Source organism: Micropterus salmoides, unplaced genomic scaffold (genome assembly GCF_014851395.1).
Source record: "Micropterus salmoides isolate LMB-PRFRI ecotype aquatic unplaced genomic scaffold, ASM1485139v1 Ms_hic_scaffold_6, whole genome shotgun sequence".
NCBI lineage: Eukaryota > Metazoa > Chordata > Actinopteri > Centrarchiformes > Centrarchidae > Micropterus > Micropterus salmoides.
The window spans coordinates 4,850,679-4,858,481 of NW_024044348.1; positions in this window are offsets into that span (position 1 = coordinate 4,850,679).

A 7,803-nucleotide genomic window follows, 5' to 3' on the forward strand; every position below is an offset into this window, starting at 1 on the left:
ACAAACCCTTAGAAAATATGAAGTGTTGTTATTAAATAACCCCACAATATAAAGAAGTTTGATTTAATTTAAAACTAAACAAGGAGCTAGATCCTTATAGAAAGTTGTTTACTTTTACCCTAAAGGTGCCCTGTATTTATTGCTTTAATTGCATTTTTTGTGTACTTACACAATTGCTTGTTGTTCACAGTCACTCGGGGTCATCGCCACGTCCGTTATCTTTCCCTTAGGAACCTGCATCTGAGTGGACTTTAGACAGCATCCGTTCCTATTCGATATTCCTGGTGCAAGTGGAGCTGTGAACACAAACACAAACATTTAATAGTTTGTCTCCTAAACACAGTTTAGACCGACAGCTCACAGATAAATCCAGCAGAGTTACTGACCTGCAGAGCTGTAACTCAGGAAGCAGACGAGAGTCAGAAGTAGGATGGTCACCAGAGTCCTCATGTTTCCCGACAGAGACAGACGAGCTTTGGGTCGGACGAAAAGCCTTCAATGTTCAGGGCTGATCTGTGATGGAGACCTGCTCTGTGCTGCCTTATATACAGCTGAGGTACCAGACATTTCAGTTCACAGTGAGTTCTGTTCTAAGAAACATCTGGTGGTTCCCCCTCTGTTTCCTCTTTTTCCTTCTCTATCGCTTCTCACACGTGCTATTTTCTGCACTACATAGAAAATGTGAAGATAATGACACGTGAAAACAATTCTGCAAAAAGCCTCACAGAAAACATAATGTGTGCTTAGATTGAAATCAGGATGTTACTGATGCTGACTTTTATCTGCAATCACAGTATAAACCAGAGTCCCTGTCAAATGGTCCAAATATCTGTGTTTGTATCCCAGTATATTAGCAAATCAACATGTTGTTCTGAAAGCTGGTGTGTTAGAAGCAGGAAAAATGGGTAAGGGTGAGGATTTGAGACTGTGAGGGCTGGACAACTGAGTCACAACATCTCCAAAACTGCAGCTGGAATTTTTAGGTTTTCCTGTGTTTACTGTTTTGTATGCCTTACTATTACAGGTCTATGTTTCACTGTGTGGTGCTTAAAGGTTTACTATGTTGCAGCAATAGGTGAAAGCAGTTCTCATGGGAAAATATCTTGTTTCTTTTCTGACTGTCCTTCATAGGAAACAAAGGGCAGTTGGATTCTACTCTCTTCCGTTCTAAGAAAGCTGCATGATAAACATGAGTCACCTGCTTCTCCTCTGGCTCTTTGTCTTACACTCTGCAGGCTGGTTGCACCCTGTATGTATCCTTAAAGAAAACATTTCGGAAGACTCACTAAAGGGAAAGTTCCAGTACACCAGTCCGCAGTGTTCAGTGGTGAACTGGCACACGGGCGGCTCGCTGATGCATGTAAGGAGTGACGGCTGGTCCGTGTTGTCCGAGCCAACAGATGAGCTACTGTAGGTCAAACTGCTGAAAAGGTCACTGCTGGATCTGATAGAAAGGTGTCAGGACACACAGAGCATCGCAGTCTGTTGTCTGCATAGCCTCAGACCAGCCACGCGACCCCTGTCCACTACCGAAAGTGTCTGCATGGGAGCATCAGAACTGGACCTTGGAGCAGTGGAAGAAGGTGACCTGGTCTGATGGATCACGTTTCTTCACGTGGATGGCGAGCCGGCAGAGGCAGTGTGATGCTTTCAGCAATGTCCTGCTGGGGAACCTTTAGTCCTGCCGTTCATGTGGATGTTACTGTGATACATACCACCTTCCTAAGCTTTGTCGCAGATCATGTTGTTCACCCTGTGATGGAATATTCCCTGATGGCAGTGGCCTCTTCCAGCAGGACCACGTGCCCTGCCTCAAAACAAAACAGGCCTTCAAGGTGTTGACTTGGCCCCCAAGTCTGTGAGTGAACACACATGGAGCGAGGAGACAAAGAGAAAAAAGACTTCACGTGGCTTTAATCAAGAATGTACAGATACTTACATGGACTTTCTTCCCACGGGCCGTTCAAAACCAGAATATCTCATATATTTCCAATCTCAGTGAACAAGAGAAAGTAGGGAAGTGATGTGAGAGGGAATGAAAAAAGAGAAGAGGAGTATTAAAGGTGTTCATGTGTTAAGATGTGTTGAGTGTTTATTATAAAATTGGTTAAGACTAAACTTCAAGCTGCACTTTTCATTTTATTTTTTTCTGAAACTAAGCACTTTATTTTAAGATGAACATCTAAAAAACTCTTATGTATTTTTTAAATGCAGCCTTTGGTTTACTTAAATTTAGAATTTATTATTAGAGAAGTTAGTATTTACTATCCCTCCACAATGGTGTGAAAACTGACAGTAAATATTGATGAAATATTATTTGATTCAACAGTTTTTGACTAAAAACATATGTTGCTACAACTACACGTTATGGCACTGAATGATAACGCAAGTTAGTCGTTTTACTTCGGGAAATTTTCTCCATCTTTGAATTTTAATTGAATACCCCTGTATTGTGTGTGTATCGCAGCCTGATTTCTCTTCTCCCTCTGAGCCATAGAGCTCCATTGTTTGATTTAAAAAGCCATCAGTGAGCTCACTGCTGCACTGTTCCTTCATCACCATGAACACACACTGTAGTTTGTTGTGACTCAGTCCCACATACACGGTCCTGCTGCCCCAAATACTCACCAGAGCACCAAACGTGGATTCATCCGCTGCTGAAAATAGTCCCCAACAAATGCACTATTTCCTCCTGTTTGATAAAACTACAGTGAGCAGCTGTGAACTTAATTTGCGCCCTGTCAAAGTTGTTTTTAAGCAGTGTCAGGCTCAGATTGTTATTACAAGAGTCTGACAACATTATGAAATCCTGATCCCTGCAGAGACAGATAAAAAAAAAAAGTAAGATCCTTTTTGTCACTATAATCCCACAAGACTCCATTGATAAAAACAGCAATTTAGTGGGCCCTCAGGATTACAGTGCCCTCGCTCAGTACCGGAGTAATTTAAAAAACATTGTCTCAGTTAGACACAAAAACATGGGAAAATAAAAATAATACTGAAGTTACCCTTCAAGTTAAATTAGTTGACAAAGATTATAATATATTATATTATAATATATTAAATATTGTGTGTGTGGCATGAAGGAACTACACATTTTGTTTCGTTATGCAGCCTTGTGCTGTATAATGACAAATAAACAACCTTGTACCTTATATTATATTATATATATTTACACACCTCTCCCCCACTCCAACACTATCTTCAAACAGTCACCTTCCCCCTCTGACCTCTCACCTGCACTCCAGATCTGTGAAGAGGACGTGAGCCAAAGGCAGAAGATCAGGAAAGCTCCTGGACCTGACGGTGTCTCACCATCGCGCCTGAAAACCTGTGCGGACCAGCTGGCCCCCCATCTTCACTCATTTCAACTTCTGCTCTGCGTTCAACACCATCATCCCGGACATCCTCAGCACCAAACTCACCCAGCTCACTGTGCCAGCCTCCACCTGTCAGTGGATCACAGACTTCCTGACTGACAGGAGTCAGCAGGTGAGGCTGGAGAACATCGCATTCAAAACCAACAGACACAGGAACAGTTTCTTCTCACAAGCCATCACTCTGATGAACAGCTGATTTCTGACTCACAGTGTCAGGAACAATTCCTGTGCAATAACCCAGTAACTCTGTCTCTAATCAGCACCTGTTTACTGGTTTCCACTTATTATTTATTTATTCACCATTCTCTATTTCAGTGCTGTTCATACTATGTCATATTGTATATACTGTATACCAATAACCTACCTCAGGTCATAAGGTCATAGGTCTCATTTATTTTCTCCAGCATCCTTTGCACTATGTCCATCACACTGTGTACATGTATGCATGTGTATGTGTACCTGTATATCACATCCACCTTCAACATGTACATAATAAGAATAGTTTACTCTTGCATCCTTTGCACTCTGATCACTGCACTATTTGTCAATATGTCTATATTGTTTTGTTCATAGTGTGTATATTAGTGTTGTCTACTCTGTAGTTTGTGTCTGATTTTATTTTATTATTATATTATTATTGTGTTATGGTATCTTTGTATGAGTAAGCACATCATGAGCAATGTACAATCCTGAGTCAAATTCCTCGTATGTGTACACATACCTGGCAATAAAGCTCTTTCTGATCATATTATATATTATATTCATGCAACTTTCAGTAGTAGTTGTTGGAATGAAAGTGTTAGCATTAGTAGGAGTACTTGCAGGACTGGTTGTGTTATTAGTGATGATGAGTTCATTGGTTGGAGTTGAATATGGTGATTGAATGTGCAGAGTGGTCAAAGTCTTTGCTGTATGTTTCACTTCCTCGTCTGTTTCCATGAATGATTCATGTGTGTCAAGTAGTTCTAAGACGTCAAAATACTTGCAAAGTATGCAGAGTTGCAAATACACTTCTGGTTTAGAGATAATTGACTTCCCATGATACTGATTTCAGAATAATCAAATGCCACTAAACTAAAATGTTTTCCAAGGACTAATACCTCCTTTTTGTCATCGCTGATCTTCAAATTTTAAGTGTGTACTGCTTATACTGAGTGTACGTTTCAACTGTTCACTCACTAAATAATCAAAACCTGCCAAGAAGTATTGTGTGTAGTTTGAAACCAGGACTCTTTATTTCATTGATTTAGTTAACTGAAGTAGAAAAGCTGTTGTAGTAGAAACTATAGTAGAACAATTACTAGTTTTAAATGTAGTAGGTGTATACCAAGAGTGTAAAGTATAAAGGCATAGTAGTAGCGTATGGTAGGCTATTAGAAGTAATAGTACTAGTATAATATTAGTTTTAGTGGCAGTAGCTGTACATTAAGATGTACAATAGCAATGGTAATAGTATAAAGGCATAGTAGTAGAATAGCAGAAGTAGTGGTTACTACTATTAGTTTTAGTGGTAGTAGCTGTACATCTACACTTACAAAAGCAGTAGAAATAGTATTAAGGTATGATAGTGGCATAGTTGTAAGAGTACTAGTTGTACTACTAGTATTACAATTACTAGTTTTATTGGTAGCAGCTGTAAGGCTAGTGGCTTGGACAATAGCAGTACTAATACTATAAAGTCACAGTAGTAGCATACCAGTAGTTGTATTAGTAGTAGTACTAGAAGTAAAATTACTAGTGTTAGTGGTAGTAGCTGTACATCTAGACTTACAATAGCAGTAGTAATAGTATAAAGACATAGTAGTAGCATAGTAGAAAGAGTACTAGTTGTACTACTAGTAGTACAATTAATAGTTTTATTGGTAGTAGCTGTACATCTAGACTTACAATAGCAGTAGTAATAGTATAAAGACACAATAGTAGCATAGCAGTAGTTGTATTAGTAGTAGTACTAGAAGTAAAATTATTAGTGTTAGTGGTAGTAGCTGTACATCTAGACTTAGCAATAGTAACAGTAAAAGTATAAAGGCATAGCAGTAGCATAGTGGTAAGAGTACTAGTTGTACTACTAGTAGTATAATTACTAGTGTTAGTGGTAGTAACTGTACGTCTAGACTTACAATAGCAGTACTAATACTATAAAGCCACAGCAGTAGCATACCAGTAGTAGTATTAGTAGTAGTACTAGAAGTAATACAATTACTAGTGTTAGTGGTAGTAGCTGTACATCTAGACTTACAATAGCAGTAATAGTATAAAGGTATAGTAGCAGTAGTACTGGTGGAAGTTTTAGTAGCCAAGCAGTAGTAATAGTACTCATAACATTAGAATAGTATACAGTGTTAGTAACAGTATTTTGGTAGCAGTAGTTTGTTGTTATAGTAGTAGTACTCGTGTTAGTAGCAGTACTACTGGTAATATTAGCAGTATAGGCAGTAGTAGTATCAAGTTGTGAGTTGTTTATGTTTTATGTGATTTTCTCTTCCTTTGTCTGATCTACTTGTCACCTACCGCCCTGCACGGTCTCTCAGATCACCTGAACTTGGTTCATTGTCCATCCCTCGTTTCCTGTTGTCTACAGTAGGTGGAAGGTCATTTAGTGTTCATGCTCCAAAATTATGGAATTCACTGCCCCTTTCACTTAGAAATATTTCACCTGTGGCTACATTCAAGACACAGTTAAAAACATATCTATTTAACATGTATTTCGTTTAAATGTGACTATATGTATCCTATGCGATTGTAAGTTGTGTGTTAGTGTGTAAATGTACCATGTAAAGCGACCTTGAGCTCTGGAAAGGCGCTGTATAAATAAAACTTCTTCTTCTTCTTCTTCTTCTTCTTGTTCCTCGTCTGTTTCCTGTCGTCCACCAGAAGCAGCGCTGCAGCTTTTCTGAGAACAAAATGAACCAGAAGAAGACACAACAATGTTTTTACTTCATCTTTCTTATTACAGAGAGAAGTGAAACCTCCTCTCTCTCTTTTTCCTCGCCGCTTTCATGTCCCTGTAGTCTTCAGAGACGACGTCATGTTATTAAACCTGTTAATGCACGATTTACTTCTGAAAGGCATCTTTATGAGGGGGGAAGAACAAAATGACGTCTTCTTTGTTGGTGGCGTATTTACATAAGATGCATCCAAATTCCCTTATTTGTCGTTTCGTCACTTGAACCGGAAGTCGGTCTGAAACAGAATCAGATCAGAATCAGAATCAGAAGGAGCTTTATTGCCAAGTAGTGTTTTACTCATGCGAGGAATTTGCTTTGGTGATGAGGTGCTACACGTAGACAAACATACAGTCGACATATATAAATGTAGAAATATATAAATATGGAATAAACAAATGCAAGTAATGTAAGAATAATAAAAAGAATAGAGAAAATAATATATTTGCAGAAAAAGAACAATGTAGCATGTGCATTACTGCGGTTTCTGTTGTGCAGACGTATTGCAGCAGAAGAGAATATTGTCTATATTAATATTTAAAAACAACAATGATTAACAATAAACAACAAATATGTGCAATATGCCAGGTTTGTGCATGATCCATCCATTCATCCATCGTTAACCGCTTATCCTGTGTACAGGGTCGCAGAGGGCTGGAGCCAATCCCAGCTGACATTGGGCGAAAGGCGGGGTACACCCTGGACAGGCCGCCAGTCCATCGCAGGGTTTGTGCATGATATGAAATGAAATAGTGTTTACATGTGCAGAGACATCTGTATTATTTGAAAGGGGGGAGCTGCAGAGAGACGTTTTGGTCCTGATGGACCGCAGCCTCCTGCCAGAGGGGAGAGTCTGAAACAGTTTGTGTCCGGGGTGGGAGGAGTCAGCTGCAATCTTTCCTGCTCACCTCAGAGTCCTCGAGGAGTCTAGGTCCTGAAGTGATGGAAGATTGCAGCCAATCAGCTTCTCTGCAGAGCGAATGATGCGCTGCAGCCTGCCCTTGTCCCTGGCAGTGGCAGCAGCGTACCAGATGGTGATGGAGGAGGTGAGGATGGACTCAATGATGGCGGTGTAGAAGTGCACCATCATTGTCTTTGGCAGGCTGAACTTCTTCAGCTGCCGCAGGAAGTTCATCCTCTGCTGGGCCTTCTTGGTGATGGAGGTGATGTTCAGCTCAAACTTGAGGTCCTAGGAGATGATGGTGCCCAGGAAGCGGAAGGAGTCCACAGTGGTGACTGGGGAGTCACACAGGATGATGGGGGAGGGTGGGGCTGGGCTCTTCCTGAAGTCCACGACCATCTCCACTGTCTTCAGAGCGTTGAGCTCCAGACTGTTCTGGCTGCACCAGGTCACCAGATGGTCGATCTCCCACCTGTAGGCGGACTCATCCCCACCAGACCTGTTGGCTCTGTTGGCGAACTGCGGGGAGTCCAGGAGAGGGTCTGTGATGGACTTAAGATGGATAGATTTCTGGTCT